The sequence below is a fragment of the Dasypus novemcinctus genome, chromosome 10, assembly GCF_030445035.2.
Source record: "Dasypus novemcinctus isolate mDasNov1 chromosome 10, mDasNov1.1.hap2, whole genome shotgun sequence".
In the NCBI taxonomy this organism is placed as follows: domain Eukaryota; kingdom Metazoa; phylum Chordata; class Mammalia; order Cingulata; family Dasypodidae; genus Dasypus; species Dasypus novemcinctus.
This window is the reverse complement of record NC_080682.1, coordinates 128218809-128244400: the sequence shown is the minus strand read 5'-3', so window position 1 is coordinate 128244400 and position 25592 is coordinate 128218809. Positions and strand designations below refer to the sequence as shown.

General features: G+C 39.9%; 1 long non-coding RNA gene across 1 annotated transcript in view; it reads left to right on the top strand.

Annotated features, from left to right (window-relative positions):
- LOC131280126 (uncharacterized) overlaps positions 1 to 25592 on the top strand; it is a 141536-nt gene that overhangs the window by 60854 nt on the left and 55090 nt on the right. The window lies entirely within an intron of this gene.

Genomic DNA, 25592 nt, shown 5'->3' with positions numbered 1-25592 from the left:
ACAAAACCAAACTCCTGTCTTTTTTTAACCCTGAGCATTAATGTAGTATCAACCTTGCTTTTGCTAGAAAATCATTGCAATGGTGTTAATTATAGTTCCAAATAATTTATATTTTTCCATTGTGTCAGCACATTCTTAACATGTAGTAGAAGTCCATTCCTCTATCTTATTAATCACAATCTCCTGCCAAAATCATTGTTCTACATTCCCAATATTATTTTTCAGCTGTCCTTTAACTAACCTTAATTTTCCTAGACACTGTTTTTGGCCACATTCTTGTTCATAAATCATCAGTGTTTGTTACATTCATTATAATGTGTTGCCATCAAGTTCAAGCATTACCAATATGCATTTTACCTGATTAAGCATTCTGTCTGTACCCAGTATCATCTTTCCCTTTTCATCTACATTCCATCTCCCAGCAAACTTCATTTCATAGTCCCAACTCCATAAGTCTACTCATTGTATTTAAATCATATCAGGGAGGCCATAAAATGTGTTCGTCCACATTTTCCTTGCCCCCCCCCAACTGATTTTTTCTTACTTCTGAATAATATTCCACTGTGTGAAAATACCAGATTTTTTTTGCTTATCAATTCATGGTTGATGGATACTTAGGTTTTTCCATCTTTTAGCAATTGTGAATAATATAATAACATAATTTCCTTTAGGGTTCACTGTATTGTGTAGTCTTATGGTTGTTTACTTTTAATTTTTATTCTATAAACATATATACCACCCCAAATTTCCACTTCTATCCACATTTAGATATGTAATACAGTGGTGTTAATTATATTCACAATGTCTTGTTACCATCACCACTGTACATTAACAAAAGTAAGAGATCTTTTCACTTTACAGTTTCTTCCTTCTTCAGTCTGTAACAGTTCTATTCAGTGTGGACCATTTACTCCTCATGACTTTCCTTTTAGCCCAAAATCTTCAGTTAGTAGCTTGATCTATGCTTATTGGATCAAGTCCAAACTCCATTCTTTGGTTTTCAGACCTCCTCGGGCTTTTCCCTATTGTTTTGCAACTTACAGTTTCTTCTTTTTTAATATAGGCATTTATGGCTATGAATTTCCTTCTTGGTACACCTTTTGCTGCAAAACCATAGGTTTTGATATATTGTTTTGTCATTTTCATTCTTTCAAGGTAGTTACTAATTTCTTTTGTGATTTCCTATTTGACCCACTGCTTGTCTAAGAATGCATTGTTTAAAATGTATATTTTTGTGCATGATCTGGTTCTCTGCCCTTAACTGATTTCCACCTTCATTCCATTTTGGTCAGGAAAATGCTTCTGTATAACTTCTATCTTTCTGAATTCATTGAGAGTTGTTATGTGACCTAGCATGTGGTCTATCCTGGAGAATCATCCTTGTGTGCTTGAGAAGAATGTATATCCCGCTGTATTTGGGTGTAAGTTCTGTAATTGTGTATTGGGTCCAGATCCACTAATGTATAATTCAAAGTCTTTGTTTATTAATTCTCTGTCTAGATGTTCTGTCGAATGGTGATAATGGTGTATTAAAATTGCCCACTATAATTGTAGAGGCATCCATTTCTCCATTTAGTTTGTCCAGTGTTTGCCTTATATATTTTGATTCATCCTGGTTAGGTGCCTAAGTGTTTATGATTGTACTTTGTTCTTGATGGAGTGTCCCTTTTATTAATACATAGTGTCCTTCGTGTCTCTTACAGTAGTTTGCATTTAAAATCTAATTGTCGGATATTAGTATAGCTCCTCCCACTGTTTTTTGGTCATCATTTGCTTGTAAAATTGTTTTCCAACCATTCACTTTCAGCCTCCTTTTGTCCCTGGGTCTAAGGTGCATTTCTTGTAGACAGCATATTGAGAGGTCATATTTCCTTTTCCATTCTGCCAATCTGTGTCTCTTGATGGGTGAGTTTAATCCATTAATGTTCAACTTTATTACTGTCAAGGAATTACATTATCCATATTTTCTTTAAGTTTATGTATGCTACATATTGTTTTTATTTCTCTTTAAAATGAGAAATAATTGCTCTTACACTCTCCTCCAACTCTCTCTCTCCTGTTTTTTCCTTTCAACCTTCAGAATTCCCTTTAGTATTTCTTGAAAGGCAGGTTTCTTATTGGCATAATTTCTTAGTTTCTGTTTGTCTGTGAATATTTTGAACTCTACCTCATTTTTGAATGCCAGCTTTGCTGTTTAAAGTATTCTTGGCTGACAGCTTTTTTCTTTTAGCATGTTAACTATGCCATAGTACTGCCTTCTTGCCTCCATGGTTTCAGATGAGAATTTCCACTTCATCTTATCAAACTTCCCTTGTATGTTATGGATCTCTTTTCCTTTGCTACTTTAGATATTCTCTGTCTTTACCATTGGACAGTTTGACAAGTATATGTCTTAGAGTGGTAGGACTGTTATGATTTATACTAGTTGGGGTGTGCTCCACTTCCTGTACATGTACATCCATCTCCCTCAATAGGTTTGAAAATTTTCAGCCATCATTTCCTCCAGTACTCCTTCTGTCCCCTTTCCCTCCTCTTCTCTCTCTGAGATGCCTATAATGCATATGTTTGAGCATTTCATGTTGTCATTCAAATTCCTACACCCCTGCTGGATTTTTTTCTATCATTTTATCTATCTGTTCTACTTTATTTTTTTATTATTATTTTATTTTATTTATTCTTTTCTTTTAAATATTACATTCAAAAAATATGAGGTCCCCATTCACCCCCGCTGCCCCCACAGCAACACTCTGCCCCATCATCATGACACATCCATTGCATTTAGTAAGACATCTCTGGGCATCGCTGCACCTCATGGTCAATGGTCCACATCATAGCCCATATTCTCCCACGTTCCATCCAGTGGGCCATGGGAGGATTTACAATGTCTGGTAATTGTCCCTGCAGCACCACCCAGGACAACTCCAAGTCCCAAAAATGCCTCCACATCTCATCTCTTCCTCCCATTCCCCACACCCAGCAGCCACCATGGCCACTTTTTCCACACCAATGCCACATTTTCTCGATTATTAACCACAATAGTTCATGAATAGAATATCATTAAGTCCACTCTAATCCTTGCTGTATTCCTCCTTCCTGTGGACCTTGTCTTGCTTGTGTCCATTCCACATCTATGTCAAGAGGGGGCTTAGATTCCACATTGGTACTGGATGCAATCCTTCTGCTTTCAGTTGTAGACACTCTAGGCTCCATAGTGTGGTGGTCGACATTCTTCAACTCCATGTTAGCTGAGTGGGGTAAGTCCAATCAACCAGAGTGTAGGAGCTGAAGTCTGTTGAGGCTCAGGGCGTGGCTATCATATTGTCAGTCCAGAGATTTCAAATCCCCTAGATATATCTTAAACCCCAGCACCAAATACAATTCGAGTAAAGTAGCATGAAAGGCTTGTGAAAAGAGATCACATCTGAGTCCATCTCCCTCACGCAGAAATACCAACTCCAGAAGAGGGCCAACTGACATGGCAGTGAACTCCATCTGCCATGACTATAAAACCTGTGGGTCTCTTTAGCCCTCAGAAGAACCAATACCAGGGGTTGTATCTACTTTATCTGTCTCTGAGACTCTGCTCAAGTGTGCATAAGGGCAATCCTTCTGACAACCTCCAGACTCTCTTTTAGAGACTCATAGCCATATAAACTCATTTGTCCTTTCCATTTCCCCCTTAATTTAGGTCAAACAGCATTTTTAACTCCTGTTATTATATGTAGACAGGGATATTCTGCTGGTCCGCGTTGAACCTTTAATTCAAGGTCATTTGCTAGTTACATCATCAGCTGGTACTTGGTAGTGACCCCTTGGTGCCAGGGAGGCTCATCCCCGGGTGTCATGTCCCACGCTGGGGGGAAGGCAGTGCATTTACATGCTGAGTTTGGCTTCGAGACTGGCCACATTTGAGTAACACGGAGGCTGTCAGGAGGAAACTCTTAGTCACAGGGCTGCTCTAGGCCTTGTTCTTATTTCAGGTGTATAGGCTCACAAGCATAGTCATTAGTATCAGGGGCTCACTGTTGGACCCTCATTCCTTCCTACTCCTTGCTGTTGCACCCAGGGGACTGCCACTGCTCCCTAGGGACCACAACAGAGCCCCCACTGGCCAGGAGCCCAGTACCCCCCAGCTGTTGTTTTTCATTGTTTCCACTTTTAGTATATGTAAACATTTCCATGCACCCTGGACACATGCCCTGTATAACTCCCTTTAACCATATGTCCCCTGTCAATAACATCCCATACCAGTATTCCTCCACTGCCATTGTTGAACCACTCTATGATCCAAAACTTCCTGAAAAGTGAAGCCCAATATAATGCCAGGTTCCCTTAATAGTAAAATGGAATATAGCAATGAGTTTAAAGGTTAGATATAGAATACATATTGATTTGGAAAAATTCTATATCCTATCTTTTTCTTTTCTTTTTTCCTAATTATTGAGCTTCTCTTCACAAGAGCCTTAGATGACAGTAATTCATATATACAATATACAGTGTTCCACATATCCAATATAAAACCTTTCCCTTCCACAGCAATAATCTTTTAACATTCATATCATATTTACTGAAACTTATGTACAGATATTGAGACAATAGCTTTCAAACAAGGTAACATTTGTGTTTACATTGTGGTTTATACTTTAGGCTATACAGTTTTCTAAATTTTTAGTTATCCTATGTTTTACATTATGGTTTACATTATTAGTTTGTTGTCCCCTGTATGTTTTTGGTGTAATATTACGTGTTTTATATCCATCCTTGTGTACTCTTGTGAAACACTTCTATTGCCCTCACATTTACGTTGGTTCCATCTATTCAATATCTATTTCCCCCTCCCCTTGGGGCCCACAGTGACAGTCAGTCTTCATTTCTTGAGGAGCCATGTTCAGAGATACTTGCAACAGTGTTGAGGGCTTGACTTGCTCAACTGCCCTAATGCCCTGGGAGCCACCATTTCTCTTGAGAGATACAGTTCCCCCTATTTGATGGCATTAGACCTCCCCAGAATGTGGGTCTACCTTCACTCTCATTATATGGGTCTCTACCCAATGGTATAACCCACTCTGGCAAAATGAGCATTCAGATATTCCCTAGGAGTCTGTCCTGCATCAGATTATCCCCTATAAGTATCTTAAACAGGTAACTTTCCTAATTATATTTTGAAAAGTTTTTCTCAGCATTATACTCTCAACCAAAACCTGACAATCTCCTATGTTCGTATGTTGCCCCACCCTCCCCACAATTTCTTGGGCAATATTACCTATCCGCCCATCCCTAGCCCCCCTCAAACCCCCAAAGGTAACCCTATGCCCCCATTTTAACCCTGCCTTGTACCCATACTTACCTCCAGCTTATCATATATTTCACCCATGTAGGTGTCAGCTTATATTCTTCCTTTACCCCCCGTTTTCCTGTAAGCCTATCATCCAGTCTCTAGCTCTCTGAGGCAGCTTGTTTATTTCATATCATTGAGGTCATGTAGTATTTGTCCTTCAATGCCAGGGTTGCTTCACTCAACATAAGGTTTTCAAGATTCATCCATGTTATCATGTGTGTTTGTAGTGTATTTGTTCTTAAAGCCGAGGAGTATTCCATTGTATGTATATACCACATTTTATTGATCCACTCATCTGTTGATGGGCATTTCGGTTGATTCCACCTTTTGGCGATAGTGGACAATGCTGCTATGAACATTGGTGTACATATATCGGTTTGTGTCCTTGTTTTCAGTTCTGCTGGGTATACACCCAGCAGTGGTATTGCTGAGTCATACGGCAAATCTGTGGTTAGTTTTTTGAGAAACCGCCAAACTGTCCTCCAGAATGGTTGGATCCTTCTGCATTCCCACCAGCAGTGGATGAGTGTTCCCATTTCTTCACATCCTCTCTAGCATTTTTATTCTTCTGTTTTTTTCGTAGCTGCCAATCTTATGGGAATAAGATGGTATCTCATTGTAGTTTTGATTTGCATTTCCCTGATAGCTAGAGATTTGGAGCATTTTTTCATGTGCTTTTTAGCCATTTGTATTTCTTCTTTGGAGAAGTGTCTTTTTAAATCTTTTTCCCATTTTTTAAATGGGTTGTTTATCTTTTTATTTTCAAGATATAGGAGTTCTTTATATATGCAAGTTATGAGTCTCTTATCAGATGTATGGTTGCCAAATATTTTCTCCCATTGTGTAGGCTCCCTTTTAACTTTCTTGGCAAAATCCTTTGAGGTGCAGAGGATTTAATTTTGAGGAAGTCCCATTTATCTATTTGTTTGTTTTTTTTTTGCTGTTCGTGATTTTGGTGTGATGTTCATGAAGCCATTTCCTATTACAAAGTCTTGTAGATGTTTCCCTATACTGCTTTCCAAGGTCTTTATGGTCTTGACTCTTATAATTTCGTTTTTCTTTTTTAATATCTCTTTGGCCATTTGGGGCCTCTTTCCTTTCCAAATAAATTTCATTGTTAGTTTTTCTAGTTCCGTAAAGAAGGCTGTGTTGATTTTTATTGGGATTGCATTGAATGTGTAGATCAGTTTTGGTAGGATAGACATCTTAATAATATTTAGTCTTCCTATCCATGAACAGGGGATATTCTTCCATTTATTAGGTCTTCTTTGATTTCCTTGAACAGTGTTGTGTAGTTTCTTGGTGTATAAATTTTTTACATCTTTATTAAATTTACTCCCAAGTATTTGATTTTTTTATTTACTATTGTGAATGGTATTTGTTTCTTGATTTCCTCCTGATCTTGCTCATTATTGGTGTACAGAAATACTACTGATTTTTGTGCATTGATCTTATAACCTGCAACTTTACTAAATTCATTTATGAGTTCTAGAAGCTTTGTCATAGACCTCTCAGGGTTTTCTCTGTATAGGATCATGTCATCTGCAAATAATGAAATTTTGACTTCTTCCTTTCCAATTTGAATGCCTTTTATATCTGGTTCTTGCCTCAGTGCTCGAGCAAGTAGTTCTAAGACAATGTTAAATAGAAGGGGAGAGAGTGGGCATCCTTGTCTTGTTCCTGATCTTAGAGGGAAGGATTTTAGGATTTCACCATTGTAAACGATGTTGCCTGTGGGTTTTGCATATATACTCTTTATCATGTTCAAAAAAATTTCCTTGTATTCTGAACTTTTGGAGTGTTTTTCTCAAGAAAGGATGCTGTATTTTGTCAAATACATTTTCTGTGTCTATAGATATGATCATGTGATTTTTTCCCTTCAATCTGTTTATATGGTGTATTACATTGATTGATTTTCTTTTTTTAAAAATTTATTTCTTTATTTAATTTCCCCCCCTCCCCTGGTTGTCTGTTCTTGGTGTCTATTTGCTGCGTCTTGTTTCTTTGTCCGCTTCTGTTGTCGTCAGCAGCATGGGAAGTGTGGGTGGTGCCATTCCTGGGCAGGCTGCACTTTCTTTTCACGCTGGGCGGCTTTCCTCACGGGCGCACTCCTTGCACGTGGGGCTCCCCCACGTGGGGGACACCCCTGCGTGGCAGGGCACTCCTTGCGCGCATCAGCACTGCACATGGCCAGCTCCACACAGGTCAAGGAGGCCCGGGGTTTGAACCACGGACCTCCCATATGGTAGACGGACGCCCTAACCACTGGGCCAAAGTCTGTTTCCCTTGATTGATTTTCTTATGTTGAACCATCTTTACATAGTTGGAATGAATCCCACTTGGTCGTGGTGTATAATTCGTTTAATGTGTTGTTGAATAAGATTAGGAAGTATTTTGTTACATATTTTTGCGTCTAGGTTCATTAGAGAAATTGGTCTGTAAGTTTCCTTTCTTGTGGTTTCTTTGTTTGGCTTTGGTACTAGTGTAATGTTGGCATCATAGAAGGAGTTAGGCAATGTTCCTTGTGTTGACTGATTCTATCTCTTGTGATTGGTTTGTTGAGATCATCAATTTCTTCTTTGTCAATATAGGCTACTTATGTGTTTCTAGGAATTTGTTCATTTCCTCTTAATTGTCATTTTTGTTGGAATATAGTTTTTCAAAGTATCCTCTTATGATAGTCTTTATTTCTGTGGAGTCAGTGGTGATATCTCCTATCTCATTTCTTATTTTGTGTATTTGCATCTTCTCTCTTTTTTTCTTCGTTAGTCTCGCTAAAGGTTTGTCAATTTTATTGATCTTCTCAAAATAACCAGCTCTTGGTCTTGTTTATCTTTTCAAGTGCTTTCTTATTTTCTATTTCATTTAGTTCGGCTCTTGTCTTTGTTATTTCTTTCTTTCTTCTTCCTGTGGGATTACTTTGTTGTTTTTTTACTAATTGCTCCAAATGTGCCGTTAGTTCTTCAATTTTTGCTCTTCTTTTTTGATGTATGAATTTATGGCTATAAATTTCCCTCTCAGTACTGCTTTTGCTGCATCCCATAAATTTTGGTATGTTGTATTATCATTATCATTTGTTTCAAGGTATTTATTGATTTCTTTTGAGATTTCCTCTTTGACCCACTGTTTTTCTAAGAGTGTGCTGTTTAATTTCCATATCTTGGTGTGAAATCTGGGTCTCTGGCCCTTGCAGATTTCCAGCTTCACTCCACTGTTGTCAGAGATATTATTTTGTATGATTTCGATCTTTCTGAATTCATTAAGCCTTTCTTTGTGGCCTAGCATATGGTCTATCTTGGAGAATGATCCATGTGCACCTGAGAAAAATGTATATCCTGCTGTGTTTGGGTATAATGATCTGTATATGTTTATTAGATCCAGCTCCTCTAATATACTGTTCAAATATTTTGTTTCTTTAGTGATTCTCTTTTGAGATGTTCTGTCCAGAGTTGATAGTGGTGTATTAAAATCCCCTACTATAATTGTAGATGCATCTATTCTTTCACTTAATTTTTCCAATATTTGCCTCATGTATTTAGAGGTGCCCTTGTTAGGATCATAAATATTTATGATTGTTCATTCTTCTTGAGAGAGTATCCCTTTCACTAATATGTAGTATCCTTCTTTGTCTCTCACAGTTGTTTCACGTTTAAAGTCTATATTGTCTGATATTAATATAGCTACTCCTGCCTTTTTTTGGTTAATGTTTGCTTGTAAGATTGTTTTCCAACCATTCACTTTCAGCCTGCATGAATCTCTGGGTCTAAGATGTGTCTCTTGTAGACAGCTTATAGATGGGTCATATTTCCTTATCCAGTGTCCCAGTCTGAATCTTTTGATAGGTGAGTTTAATCCATTGACATTCAGTGTTATTACTTTTAAGGAGTTATTTATGTTAGCCATATTTTGATTAGACTTTGTCATATTTTGTTGTTTTTTTCTTCTCTTTTTGTCTTTTTGTTGCTCTTATACTCTCCTCCAACTCTGCCTGTCCTGTTTTTTCCTTTCTTCCTGCAGAACTCCTTTTAGAATTTCTTAAAGTGGAGGTTTCTTGTTGGCATACTCTTTCAGTTTCTGTTTATCTGTGAATATTTTGAACTCTCCATCATTTTTGAATGCTAGTTTAGCTGGATAGAGTATTCTTGCTTGGAAATTATTTTCTTTTAGTACCTTGACTATATCATACCACTGCCTTCTTGCCTCCATGGTTTCAGATGAGAAATCAGCACTTACTCTTATGGAACTTCCCTTATATGTGATGGTTTTTTCTCTTGCTGCTTTTAGAATTTTCTCTTTGTCTTGAGCATTGGATAATTTGACAAGTATATGTGTTGGGGTGAGCCTGTTGGGGTTTATGATGTTTGGGGTACATTGTGCTTCTTGGATATGTACATCTGTCTCTTTCAGTAGATTTGGGAAGTTTTCAGCCATTATTTCCTGCAACACCCCTTCTGACCCCTTTCTCTTCTCTTCTTCTTCTGGGATGCCTATAATATGTATATTTGTGCGTTTTGCATTGTTGTTCAGGTCCCTAAGTCTTAGCTGGATTTTTTCTATCTTATCGATCAATTCTACTATCTGTTTGATTTCCGATGTACTGTCTTCCACATCGCTAATTCCTCTGCCTCTTCTCATCTGCTCCTATTTGCTGTGAGTGTATTTTTGATTTCTTGAACTGTGGTGTTCATTCCCATCATGTCTGTTATCTTTTTGTGTATGTCTGCAATTTCCTCTCCAAGTGTTGTCTTCATATTGTGAACCTCTTCCTTTACTTCATTAAATTTTTCTGTGATATACGTTCTGAGATCTTTAATTACTTTTGTGAAGTTCTGCTCCTCTTCCTGGTTTTTAGTTTGTTCATTGGATTCAGCCATGTTTTCCTGATTACTGGTTTGGTTTGTAGATTTTTGTTGCTGTCTGGTCATCATTTTATCTTGACGGGTTTAATCAGTTCCTTAGCTTCTTTGTCTAGTCTTGGGGATTGATTAGCTGTTGTTTTTGCATAAGTGTGATATCTTCTCTTTGTCACTTTGTTCTTCTTATTCTAATTTCTTGTTGCTGGCTGAGTTCACTTTGAAGGAAAGTATTAGGGCCAGGGAAAGGCAATTGTGTAAGAAAGAAAAATGTGTAAAATAGTATTGGTAATAAATGTTAACAGAGCAACAATATGAGATCTGGGAGTATGGATATTAGATTCATGTAAGTTGTGTAGAGTTATAGCAGTAAGTAGAGTACCTATAATGAGGTAGTCGACTGAATATGGGAGGAATATGGTATGAATTAAAAAGCTAGTGTTTTCATGAGAGAGGAAAGAGAAAAGAAAGACAATAGTTTCAAGAGTGGATAAAAGACAGAAAACAAAAAAAGGTATTAGAAATTAAAAGTTAGACAATTTGGGGATCAAAGAAAGGGAAGTGGAATATAGGAGAGACAGTAGATGATGGAGGATATCAAGATGTGGGTGAAAGGGGATAGTGTAGGTAGCCAAAATCATTTCACACAGAAATGAGGCAATGGAGGATGAGGAAACCCAGCAAATGTGAGGTGTTTCCTTCAGCATCTATTGTATAATTAAGATAAAATAAAATAAGAAGAAAATGAGGGACAAGAGGGAAAAAAGAGAAGAAAGAAAGTAAGAAAAAGGGGGGTGGGTAAAGGGAGGGGAACAAGTAAGGAAAAGAAAAGAAGATATAGAACAGCAACAGCAAAAAACCCTTAAATAAATGAAAAAAAAAAAAGACCTTAGGGGATACAATGGGAGAAAAGACTATGAGATAATGCAATATTAGCAACTGGGACAATAAAAATAAAAAATAAAAAAAATTTTAAAAAGGCAAAAAAACAAAAAAAAATGCAAATGTTGAGGGCTAGGACAATCAAGGATCTCAGATGGACCTCAGGGCATGGTAGATTCAGTGATGGAAAGTCTGTGATATTGCAGACTGAAGAGGTGTGAATCTCTGGGGTGTGGGCCACCAGGGTTTAGGGGACACAGACCTGGCAACCTCAAATATGGTTAACAGGGAGCCTGGGAGCACCACACTGCAACACAGCCTTCAGGGATCCCCACAGCTGGGTGTCAGCCCTATAGGGGAGGTCACATCCGCCAACTCTGACCTATGTGTCAGAAACCCTCAATTACCCCTCTCACTAGGGTCTCTTCTGTGGCTGTATCACCAATTCGACTTCAGGACACCTCCCACCCTGCAAGCCCCTGAAACAGCCAGCCTGGGGCACCTCTACACTGTAGCCAATTTAAGGATGCTGCAGATCATCAGACAGGCCCAGGGGGCGGGGCTCATCTGGAAGCGCCAATATCAGTGTCAGAAACTGAAAATCCCATGCCTTGCAAAAGATTCCCCTAATCAGCTTCCAGATGGCTCCCACCCTGGAAGCCCCCAAAACAGCCTCCTGGTGATGTCTCTTCACTGTGAGTGATCCAAGGCCACTGCAGATGGGCAGCCAGGCCCATGGGAGGGGGGGAGCTCCAGCTGGAAGTGCTATTATTCATGCCAGAAATCAAAAATTCCCCACCTTGCAAAATACTCCGTCTGTCTCACCAAATCGGTTTCCGAAGACCTCCTGCCCTGCACACCCCTGAATGGCCCTCTTAGGGCTTATGAATTCCCCTACACCGCAGAGCTTCCAGGAATCACCACTGCAGTGCCAGTGCCACGGTGCCACCCACCCCAGGGGGGAGCATCCTGTGTGCAGCCCCTAACTCCATGTAAGAGAGCCTCGATTTTATCTTTTACACAAATCTTCTCTGTTACCTTCCCACCAAATTGATGTCCAGACACCTGCTGCTCTGTAAAATCCCAAAACAGCCTGGTCCTGAAGAATTTCTAACACTGCCCAGCCACTCCTTTGCAGGAGAGACTATAAGGTGCACTCACTCAGCCACCATCTTGCCCCACCTCCCTATCTGTTCTACTTTCTGCTTCCTTTCAGATGTACTGTGCTCCACATCATTGATCATTTCTTCTGCTTGTTCAAATCTGATGTGCTTCCAGTGTGTTTTTGATTTCTTGGGTTGTGTCATTCATCACCATCATATCCGTTATCTATTTAATGTGCATTTACAATGTCTTCAGTATGTTTTCCCAGTGTCCTCTTAATATCTTTAATCCTTTCTTCCCTTCATTAAACTGCTCATGATACTTGTTTGGACATGTCTGATTGTTGTTCCATGTTCTGCATCTCCTCCTGCATTTTAGTTTGTTCATTTCACTGGGCCATGTCTTCCTGTTTCTTATGGGTGAAAATTGGATATTGTTTAAAGCCGTTACTTTTGTGATAACTTGGTATGTGGCCAAAAAAAGAAAACCAAAATAAATAAAAAGGTAAACAAAAAACAAAACAAAACAAAAAAAACCAACCAAGCTTCTTGATAGACTTTCACTGAGTGAAACTTAAAATAGGATATATCTTCATATGTCCCATATATCTTCATATCTCCCAATTTTTTTTACTCGAAAAATGTTTGGTTTACAGAACATTCATAAATTATGGGATTTCCATATACCACCCTATTATTGACACTTTGTTGAAAATCTTATGATATGCTCAAACCCCTGGTCTCCATTTAAGAAAAGTTTGCACACAGAACATTTTAAAATGTAACAATGCTTACAATTTCCCTAAAAATATCTTCTCTGTGACCAGTAGATGGCAGTAGGTGTAGTTTTTTCCCGTTCAATGTACTCAATACTGGAAATTGAGGTTTATGTAAAAGGCAGAGCTGGTTTGGGTTTTTGAATAGGATTAAAGTAGCACTGCTACCTCACTTCCCCATCTGTACTTTTTTTTGCTTTGTTCAATGAGGACAGTTATAGTTAATTTAATGAAAGTAATGCTTTTTTCATTTTGTAAATCTTTCTTATTCTTCCTATTTTGAAACAGTGAAATTGACAGAAAAGCAGTTTCAGTACAGGGACTTCATTTATCCAGACTCATTTGAGAGTAAGTTGTCAATGTCTATTTTCTACAAATCAGGACATTTTTATACATGGCCACAATAGTCAACATCTGGAAATGAACATTGTCAAATTAATACCAGCAATTCTCTGATATCATTCAAGTTTCAGCAATTGTTCCAGTAATGTCCTTCTTAGCAAAAGGATGCAGTAGAGCATTATCTGTTATATTTAGTTGTCATGTCTTAGTGTCTTTCAAACTGCTCATGTTCCACAATATTTCTAGAATTCCATGACCTTGGTACCTTGGAGAATACAGCCCAGCTATTTGTAGAATACCCCCCAACTTGAGATTCTGTTTCTTATATTAGATCAAGGTATGCATCTCTGACAGGAAAATCACAAAGTGATGCTGTATTCTTATCATTGCCTCCTGTCAGGGAGCACCTGGGTTCAATTTGCCCCATTAGTGGTGATGTTTGCTTCCATCATTTGATTGTTTTGGTGTCTGCCAGGCTCCCCCTTTATTCTTTTCCTTTTTATAATTAAGAATTTTGTGGGGAGTTAGAGACTGTAGCAGTTTGATATTATTGATGAATTCCAAAAAGAATTATTGGATTATGTTTGTAAACTCATCTTTTCCTTTGGGCATATTAGATTATATTGGATTCATAGGTTTCCTTGATTACATAATTATGTAAGCCTCTTGTGCCAGTAGGGTGTTGAGTCCCCACCCTTTTGTGAGTGGGGACTCACAGATAAAAGGCATGGCAAAGGACCGAATTGAGGACTTTTAATGTTGGAGTTTGATGCTGAAGCTGGAGCTCCAGGGAGAGAGGCAAAGCCTAGAGAGCCTCCTCATCTACAGCTGATCTTGTGGAGCTAACAGAGGAGCTGAGCCCAGAGGAATCTAGGAAACCTGAGCCCTTGCAGACTTCAGCAGCCATCTTGCTCCAACATGTGAAAATAGACTTTGGTGAGGGAAGTGATTTATGCCTAATGGCCTGGTAACTGTAAGCTCCTACCCCAGATAAATACCTGTTATAAAATTAACCAATTTCTGTTATTTTGCATCAGCACCCCTTTGACTGACTAATACAGAGACCATGCAAATATCTTCTTCTTTGTCAAACTTTCAAATTACCCATTCATTTATTTCTTTTGGTATGGATTCATGAATTCCTATTATATGCAAGGGGTTATCATTGTATATTTGGATTCTCAAAATGTTTCAGATTTGATCAGTGGAATCTACTTTAAACTGTCTTCCATATCCTCTTGATAGAATTCCTTCATTAATTTATGGCAAAACCAAGTCTTCAAGGCTCAGGAAGTGTGGGAGTGGGAACCAACGTTACTAAGCTGACCCGGCAACAGGCGTGCGCACAGCCTGAAGCCGCAGTTCAGAGTGGCTGGAATGGGCGATCACGCCCTCAGCCTGGTACAGGCGAAGCGCCCTCAGCCTACCCGGGCCAGAGATATCAATAACGGTCGCCTCCCGCTATCTCCTGCCTAGCCTAACATCTGGTTGGCTCTCACTTCCCCTTCCCCCTCCCCTATTCCTAACCTCTCAGCTGGCCCTCTGCCTAGCAACCGCTTACAATCACCTATCAGAAAGCAGTACCCACCTGCACCTATCAAATCTCTCCACACAGTCCCTAACCCTGTAAAACCGTATCCCCTTCCACAATAAACCAGACTTCTGCCATCAGCCTGTCTCCGCGGTTTCTTCCTGAATCTCGCGCGCCCTCCACACCTCGGAGCCACCGAGAGAAGTCGCAGAGTCCTCCAGCGGCTCCTCTCCACCCGCCGGCAGGAAGTACTTTCCCTGCCCCAGCCTGGAACCAGGTATTTTTCAAAAAGGGATGTGTGCTTTTAGTGGAGATTGGTATTGAGATACCAAGATCTAGGTGATAGGGAGCTCAGTGCTATTGGATTGTCACTGTTTACAGTTCTCAGTAGACAGAGCTAAGTAATATATGAATATTTATACTGTGTATGTATATATCTGTATGTATATATGTAAGTGGGTAAGTTTACATCTATATTTATTTCTATATCTATATATATTGAAAACCACAAATTCACCCAAAACCACCTACTTAATTAGCAGGTCCCAGTAAAAAGTGATAGCAGGACCCTTGTTGTAAAAGGAGGAAAAATTGACATTAAAGATTTTAAAATATAAGGCTTTTTTTCCTTCTCCCACAATATCTCTACTTTTCATGGTATGTTTTACTTACTACTTAATACCATTCTAACTAATGAAAAATTTAAAATTTAATTACCCTGAGTTGTACTGTTGCTCTTTATATTGTGCAGTGTCACTTATAAATACAAATACAAGAGCATTTTTCTTGTATGTTGAATCACGAAAATTACACAATTCTTGGCTCGAAGCTCTATTTCACTGTGCATATGTTTAGTTCTTACCAGAATAGTGGAATCCTAAACAAAACTACCTCAACTGTTTATTTTTAAAGTTTTATTTTTATTTCTCCCCACCCCCTTGTTTGCACTTGCTGTGTCTATTTATTTTGTTCTCATCTTCCTTTCAGGAGTCATGGGAACTAAACCCAGGACCTCCCATGTGGGAGGGATGTACCTCATCACTTGAGTCACCTCTACTCCCACCTTTGTTATGTCTCTCATTATGTTTGCCCTCATTATGTCTCTTGTTGCATCATCTCATTGTATCATCTCACCAAGCCAGCCCATCACATCAGCTCACTGTCTTGGTTGCCTTCTTTAGGAACCAATCCCTGGACCTCGAATGTGGTAGGTGAGAACTCAGTTGCTTGAGCCACATCTGCTTCCCTCAACGCTTTTCATTTTATTTATTAACATATATATTTTTATTAGAGAAGTTGTGAGTTTGCAAAACAATCATGCATGAATGTGCAGAATTCCTATACATCACATCTCGATCAACAACTTACATTGTTGTGGAGTATTTGTTATAGATTATGAAGGAACATCATCAGATTTTTACTACTATGATCCATAGTGTACATTTGGTATATTTTTTCTATATATCACATTAGCACAAGCTATTAGTATTGTACATTTGTTACAGTTCATGAGACAACACTCACATATTTGTAGTGCTAACCACAGTCCACCTTCCACTACATGGTTCACTGTGTAATATAGTCCCATGCATTGAACAGTATATCCAAAATGTACATTCAATGGCTCTCAATGTCATCACATAGTTGTGCATTCATCACCTCAGTAAATTTTTGAGCATTTTCCCTAGTTCAAAAGAAAATTCCCATACCACCCCTGTTATTGAAGAGATATATACCTGCATCACAATGATGCAAGAATATTACAATATTGCTGCTAACTATAGTTCATAATTTACATTAATTGTTTTACCACTTTATAATTGTGATGTACCTTTGTTCTAGTTCATAGGAGAACATTCTTGTATTTGTATGATTAACCACAATCCTCATCTACCTCTGGGTTCACTATGATTTCAGACCCTAGATTATTCTCTGCACATCTTTCAATTGACATTTACATCCCTAGACTACCCCCTTTTAACCACAATCCCATTTATAAACTAGCTGTGTGAGTTATACTCTCTATAATGTGTTACCATTGACTCTACCAATTTCCACACTTTTACAGGCAAGCTAATTAAAAGTCCACATCCATTAAGCATCCGTACCCCTTGTTATCCCCTGTCCTATCTCCTATTAACGTATACTCTAGTTTTTAACTCCCTGTGTTTGTTTTTTATATTTAGTTCATATTAGTAATACCATACAATATGTATCCTTCTGTGTTTGGCTGATTTCACTCAGTATAATGTCCTCAAGTTTAATCCATATTTTCATGTCTCCCAAGTTCATTTCTTCTTAGTATTCCATCATATGAATATATGACATTTTGTTTATCCATTCTTTGGTTGATGGCCACTTGGGTTGTTTCCATCTTTTGGCAATTGTGAACCATGCTGCTGTGAACATCGGTGGGCTGTTTGCATCACAGTTTTCAGTTCTTCTGGGTATATTCTTAGTAGAGGAATTGCTGGATCATATGGCAGTTGCATATTTAGCTTCCTGAGGAACTGCCAAACTGTCTTCCACAGAGGCTGCACCATTTTACAATCCCACCAACAGTGAAGGCATGTTCCTATTTCTCCATATCCTCTCCAGTGCTTATTGTTTTCTCTTTCTTTTAGTAATGACCATTCTGTGAGGTGTGAGATTGTATCTCATTGTAGTTTTGATTTTTATTTCCCTAATAGCTAGTGATATGAAACATTTTTTTCATGAGCTTTTTTGCATTTGTATTTCCTCTTTCAAGTAATGGCCATTTAAGTCTTTTGTCCATTTTTAAATTGGATTCCTTGCTGTTTTATTTTTGAGTTGTAGTATCTTTTTATATAGCATTGAAATGAAACCCTTAATGGATATTTGGTTTCCAAATATTTTCTCCCATTGAGTGGGCTGCCTTTTCACTTTCTTAACAAAATCTTTGGAAGCACAAATTATTTTACATTTTGATATGTACACATTCGAACACTTCCCCCTTTGCTTAATCAGGAAGGGCTAAAGGAAAGGAAATATTAGTTGCCCTATCTTTCCCTTCCCTTTTTTAAAAAAGATTTATTCCTCTCCCCTTCCCCCCCAACCCCCTTGTTGTCTGCTCTCTGTGTCCATTTGCTGTGTGTTCTTCTGTCACTGCTTCTATCCTTATTAGCAGCACCGGGAATCTGTGTTTCTTTTTTTGTTGCATCATCTTGCTGTGTCAGCTCTTTGTGTGTGTGGCACCATTCCTGGTCAGGCTGCAATTTCTTTTGTCCTGGGCGGCTCTCCTTATGGGGCACGCTTCTTGCACATGGGCCTCCCCTATGCTGGGGACACCCCTGTGTGACAGGGCACTCCTTGGGTGCATCAGTGCTGCACATGGGCCAGCTCCACACAGGTCAAGGAGGCCCAGGGTTTGAACTGCAGACCTCCCTTGTGGTAGGCAGATGCCCTATCCATTGGGCCAAGTCCACTTCCTCCCTTTCCTTTTGTCATTTTCACTGTAAGAGGTTGACTTACAGGAGGAAGAAAGGATTTGATAGGAATCCTTGGTGGTTTTGTATTTCTTTGAAGGCCATTTTCTACCTTCTGCTTTGGAAGTAGCTGTAGTTTGAAAGAAAAGTGTGGCCTTTTACAGCAGAGACTTGCTGAACTTCCACCCATCATAGACTCATTGTAATTTTGTGCTCATGGGATGTTGTGAATGTGACATGCTAATGGGGTGGCAAAGAATAATGGCAGACTTGCATAATGTGTGTATCTCTTTGGCTCCACTACACCGTTGTACTTCACAGACAAAACAGAGTGCCTGCCCTATGGAATTTGGGCACATGAATACAAAACCCTGACTGATAAACAGTTGCAGTTAAGTTGTTATCACACCAAACTATTGTTGTTGAGTTAGGATGTTGAATTTAAGCCCCCTGTATCCACAAAACAATCACCTGAAAAATATACAGAGAAAGAATGGTGAAGGGACTAAAAATGGTTCACTTCATAAATCAGTATGAAAGTAGGCAATAATGAAAGAATTGAGGTATCAAAAAGATTGAAGACTTGCAAAGCCAAGTGGCACAGCTATATTTCAGAGAAGTTTTTAAGAATCATGTAGGAATTACCATTTTCTCCCATGAGGTGTCAGTGCCATGTCCACCTCCCAGACACCACCACCATACTGAGTAAGTGGGAGACAGAGCACAGATTGTTGACTTGGAGAAGAAAAGGTAGAAGACTTGCTTTCTTCATGCACAACTTCACTCTCTACTTGAAGAGACAGGAACAAGGAGGTCTTCCAGTGAGTTTTCTGACTTGTGGAAGGGAGACAGCTACAACAGAGAACCTGGGCAAAACTGAAAGTTAGAAATGAAAATAGGATGAAAGCAATCTTTCTCTCAGCATTATAGATGCCAATAATGTACCTTATTATGCTTTAAACAACAGAACGTTTTCAGAGAGAACCACGCTATCACTTGAGTTGTGGATCACATTGAGTCAGATTGTGTAGTTATAGAAAAAGAATTGGATATTTCCATTGTAGATATTCTGAGCTCTTTCAAAGCCAGATATCATTAAGGTTTTCAAACTAGAAATGTAGAAGCCACTGTGGCATTCTAGGTTATAATTTCTGATAAGGAACTAGGAAGAGCTAGAACCCACATAAACCCAAAGTTCTGTGGGGTCCTCCATAATTTTGTGGCAAGTGTACAGGGTTTCTGAGACCAGAAAGTGAGGAGAAACCCCTGAGGATGACCACAGCCCGGATTGGCCCATTGCTTGGATGACCTCACAAGGAGCCATTGTGCGGGACCTGCTGCCCCTATATAAGGCCCTGCAGCTGAGGCTCATGGTCTGCTTACCCAGGAAGCTGTTTTTGGTGACCTGTGGACTAGGACTGCTCTTCGCTGGTTTATTTCTCATTTGTGGATTCATTTATTTTGTTTCTTATTTTTTCTTTGTCTTAATTCTTTTTTCCAGATTTTGTTTTCTTTATTCTTTCCTTTCTTAAAAAATTATTTTGCTTTTTTCTTTTGCCTGTTTGTTGTTTTATCTTTTCCTTTTTTTCTTACTCCTGTTTATTTTTGTATTTTTTTATTTTTTTATTTTCATTTTATTCTAGCATTTGATTTTTTTTTTATTAGATCAGTTATTCAGTCTTTCCTGTTGGAAAGTCTGCCTAGAGTCACTGGGTCTCTAGCCCAGCATAAACTCCAGCATGCTGTGGCCTCTCGCAGCCTTGAGGGCTAAGGAGGAAACCCACCTCAAGAACTACCAGTTCCTTTGAAGAATAGGCAAGAGTGCCTTTTCTGTGATTTTTTTTTTAGCACAGCACATCCTCACCGGTCATGAGGTAGCCATGAAAATCATACGCAAAAATGATGACCCCAGCAGCCTCTGCATGTGCTCCAGAAAGGTGAGCATAATGAAGAACTTGAGCCATCCCAACATCACCCGGCTCTTTGAAATCATTGACAGCACCAAGGAGCTCCACCTTATCATGGAGTACGCCCATGGAGGTGATCTCTTTCACTACCTGGTGCCCCATGGCCCTCTATTAGAAGAGGGAGCCCAGGCAGAATTTTGCCAAGTCTTATCTGCTGTCCAGTACTGTCACCAGAAGTTTATTTCACACAGAGACTTAAAAGGAGACAACCTCCTTTTGGATGCTGCTGGGAATGTGAAAGTTGCCAATTTCGGCTTGAGTAACACATTTGACATCAGCCAGAAGCCAAAAACCCTGTGCGGCACTCCCTGCTATACTGCCCCCAAAATACTTAAGGGGCACATGTATGATGGGCCATCTGTGGACGTCTGGAGGCTGGGGGTGATTCTGTACACCATAGTCAGAGGGAAGGTCCCATTTGTTGTGCAGAGCTTCATGCACCTGTGGGAGCAGGTGCTCAGTGGGGAGCTCTGTGTCCCAGGCCACCTGTCTGTGGACTATAGGAATCTCCTCAAAAAGTGCCTGACAGTGGATCCCTGTAAGAGGTCAAGCCTCCCAGACATAATGACTGACCCATGGGTCAATACGGGCTATGAGCACTAAGTTGAAGTTGTATGTGGAGCCCCTCCCAGCTTGCCAGGACCCCCACTGGATAGCAGTGATGGTTACCATGGGCTACAAAGAGAAGGAGATACCGGCATCCTTGAGAGATGGTAGACATGATGAAATTATGGCCATCTATCTCTTGCTGGGCCACAGCAGATGGGAGCAGGGGACCTCAACCAGCGCCCTGCAGACCCAGCCCCCTGCCAGGCCAGGAGTGGGATAAGCCCACCTCTATGCCCTCCCACCAGAGCCTGCCCCCTGCCCCAGTCCACCCTGCAGCTCTCCTCTCCTACAGAGGACCAGCCTCAACCAGGCCTTCATGGATGAGGGCCGGGAGAGCCAGCGCACACCAGAGACAGGAACCTCCAAGATGTCAGCTTCACCCACAGGGCCCCTGGCCCTGCCTCATGTGCACCAGCAGCCCCGGATAGCCTGGGTGAAGCCCAGCCAGGCCTCCAGGCCTTGCCCCAAGGAGCGTCATCAGGAGGGTCCCCTGCTTGGCCCTGTGGTTACTGCCTCCTCCCACATCAGCAGCGGTAGGAAGGAGGCTCTGAAGGAAGCATTTCTGCCCACTGTTGGCATGGGTGAAGCCATCCCTGGGGGAACACCCCAAGTCAGGGGTGAGCAGCAGAACTTGCCCTGCAGGGGGAGGCCTGCCTCCCCTCCCACCAACAGCCAGGGCCAGCTGAGCACCTGGAGGCAATTCTGGACTTTCCTGAAGCATCACCTGTGCCTAGGGTGCACCTGCAAGGAGCAGCACCAGGGGAGGAATGACCAAGTGTGCCCTCAGGGGGCCCTGCCACAGTCACGGGACCCAGAGTGGAGGATGAAGGTCACAAGCTCCCTGGAGCCACACTAGATAATGGGGGAGATCTACTTATATGTATAATTTCTGGAATTATTGCTACCTTAGGTCCCTTTGCAGAAATTGGATGAAGTTTTCATATGGTTAATAGGATGTTCATTCTGAAAGAAACAACTTAATTGTAAAAGCGTTGCTTAAACTGAAATATTCAAATGGCTAAGTACAAAAAATCATTATTAAACAAAAACTGAGTTGATAATTAGAAGTCACCTCAATCTGCATATTACAGTGGTAATAGTGAAAAAATAATTTTAATTCCATTGGAAATCTTAAGTTTTCATAAAATAATGAGAAAAGCAGTTTTTTCTGCACTGTTAAAATAAAGTACCTGCTAATGTAATCATGACAATTATATATTCTAAAAAATTTGCTTTGGGATAGTTTCCAGAATCATTTTAATAACTTATGTATGTAGGGTATATACAATGTGTTTTATTGTTAAGGAAAAAGATAATAATTTTGTCCAAAAATAAAACTCGTTTATCTTAAGAAACTGAAATAGGCAAAAAATTAGGACAAGCTACAAAGTCCTGTCTAAATGGTGTTTAGTTAAGTAAAAGGAAAAACTGTACCCTCTGTTGTAACTGATAAGGTATGTTTTCTCATATTATTGAAATATTGAAAACCGTTCATCCCTCATTTTGCTCAGATATTAAAACTATTATATGTTAATTAGAAAAAGTTGTGCATAGAAATAAAAGCCTTCCCCAAGCAGTCTGCTTTTAAAACAATAACACAAGCTCAAGCTTGCCCTGTAAATTGGATGTAGCCTGTACCAATATTGGCTGTGGGTGGGGTTTGTGGCAAAGGCAACTTTCTAAGCAAATACCACCTGAGTTTTAGTCACTATTGCAAGAAAAAAGTGCAAGACAAAAACAATGAACTGTTGTGAACTACTCTCTGTGGAGAAGAGAAGTCTGTGGAAGAACATCTGGAATGATAGCCAGCAGTGACAGGTAACTGTCTGTCATGTCCCTGCCCCCTCCTCTAACATCTCTCTTGGGACTGTTAAGGCAAATGCCCTCATAAACATCCAGAGCTATACCATTGAAACCCAAAAAGCAGCAGAGTGGCTCCACCAAAAAAGCAAATATCATGCATACCAGACCTTGTAGTGCCTAGGCCAGCAGTTCCAACTGCCTGTCAGTCTCCAGCAGCTCATGAACATCACCCATGAGTGCCCCTCATGCTCACTCCAATGCCTGTGACAATTACCTCACTGAATGAGACATACTGACCAAGCACAGACTCCAGTAGCAAGATGGCAAGTGGATTACATCAGTCCCCTCCCTCTCTCAGAAGGGGCAAGGTATGCTTTCAGTGCTGGAAACACTGCAATGGGACTCTTGTCACCTTATAACTGAATCCTTAACAACAATGGACTAAGTCTAAATTACTAAAGTGCCAGCTGCCCCAAGCCAAAAGGGTGACATAAGAAAGTAATTTGTCATTGCCTCTCCTTCAAACTATATAAACTGAGGAAAATGTAGTCATCACTGTACTCATCTATGCAGCGCTGCTGGTTGGAAATCTTAAATCCATGAAAAATCACTCAAAAACGCTGTTATGAAATCACATTTAATAATCTAGTCTTTTATTCCAGCTAAAACTCTATGTGTATAAGCCCATCAAATCATGTAATTTCACTAGCAACCATTAATGCCATTAGTGTTCAATGCTGAATGTGTAATATTATTATTCCTTCTCCTCAGACTCCTGGAGGTGATAACCTCACAGCCCACCCTAAATTTCATGATTAATTCCTACCTTTACCATAATTATAACTCTCATTCTCCTCCCATCAGCAGGTCCACATATCTTCTATGCAGTAACTCAGTTTATCCAGACAGCCATCCAAGATGTCACCCATGATCATCATCTTGTCCAATTTATACACTGAATCATACAGCCAACAACTGAGGAATACATAAATGGCATCTTTCCACTGCATGAACAATGATATCAACCCCTGCAGGACCTGAAACCACAGCTCACCATACAGGATGGGAGAGAACCTCTTTTCTCCACCCCTTGATAGCAGAAAGTAGCCAGATCAAGCTAATACCCCAAATCCCCTAAACCTCCCATCCTGTGCAGTACCATATACCCCAATACCAAGGTCCCCCTATATATGTATATATAAACAAAGAGGAATGTTAGGGGTTTGCAATAATTAACAAACTGTAGTTCTATTTCCCCTGATATGCATTGGGAAAAAGGCTAACCCATCCCCCATAAGCCTATGTGTCTAAGGGCATGGAATGTCCCCACAGGTTAAACAAAGAAACCACATGGAGACAGAAGTAAAGGGAAATGGAAACCTTCCCTACCTGCATATCAGAGGGAGATCAAGAAACCCTTTAGCCCTATAGATCTAAGAAATATCTGCTCTTGCAGCATTCTAAGAAACCATAGCTCCCTAATCCACTATCTTCTAGTCATTATCAGGGAAAATTTTCACTTCTAGGGCTTCCTATTGGTCCTTGAACCTCACTCGGACCCTCAACCCCCTCCTACCAACTATTGTTTCCCCACCTAGGAAAGTTCTGTATAAATTCAAATCTCCCCTTTCAAGAGTGGGCTGAAGTCTCTCTTCAGAACCCCACCATGCTGGTGGGGGGGGGGCTGAAGTCTGTTCTTCAGACCCCTCCTTTGGGAGAGCTTCTCTGCCTATGGTCTTATCAGTCTCTGTGTCCCGGTCCATGCCATTTTTCTCCAACACAATTACAATGGTTTTACTGGCAGCCACAGAGAAGGAAAGCTTCCCTCCCATGCAGGCTTAGTACACAGCCAATGCGTTGCTATCTCTGAAGAGAGTTACAGTCAAGGATTCAGGCCCCCTTGCCAGGTTTGCTCTTGTGCATTTATGAACTCCTAGGGGAGGTTTCTCCACTTGGAGACCTCCCTCCTGGCTACTCAAAGCCAAGGTCTTCCTCAGATACCACAGCTAGAATCCCTTCCCTCCTCCCATCCCCAGACTCTGGGTCTTCATTCACTTGACAATCTCCTGATGGCACATTCCACAGGGAAATGAACAGGAGGGAGCAGCCATCTTTCCTCCCTGTGTGCTCTTACTTGTACTATCACAATAAGGGATTGGAGGCTTCGCTGTCTACTTCCACTTTGACTTTGACTTTTTAAAATCTACTTCTATCAACTGTCATTTCACATCAATCTGGTTTAGTTGTGCTCAGGGATCTCTCAGTTCAGCTCTCTCAGCTCTTGGTACCCTTAAGAGCACAAATTTCTTTCAGTTAAAAACATTCTTACAAAACACGTATCACTTTAATTCACCTCATCTGTGGAAACTATCTAAAGTAATATTTCACTTGGTGTTTTGTCCTCCTAAAATCTTAGGTTTATTAAACACAGTAGTTCTGTCATTTGTCTAATAAGTGTACACCACTCTGTTCAGATATATTTCCCCAAAGCATTATCTACTCATTTAAAGAAAAAATATACATTATAGAACTCCACATCTTAAATTCAACCATTTCCATAGATTTTATGGAAACATTTCAAGGTGTAATTTATTTTTTTCAATTTAGCTCTCATTTTCCAAATATAATTTATGTTAAATCATTTGAATTTATGTGGCATGGATGAAGAAATAAAATAAGAGACCACTGCAAAAGAATAAAGGACACAATTACAAACACCCTGAGACACATGCCCTTAATACAGAGATCATGTGTGATAATACAATAAAAATACACACTTTCAATGAATGGTGTTTTGACAGATAATCATATTGGATAAACTAAAATTTGACTCCTATTTCTAACCATAAAAAGATGCAAATTAAAAGAAAAGATATGAAGGTCAAAATTGTAATTATTTTTAGAGAATGTCAAAGGACACTGTCTTCATGATACAGGGTAGG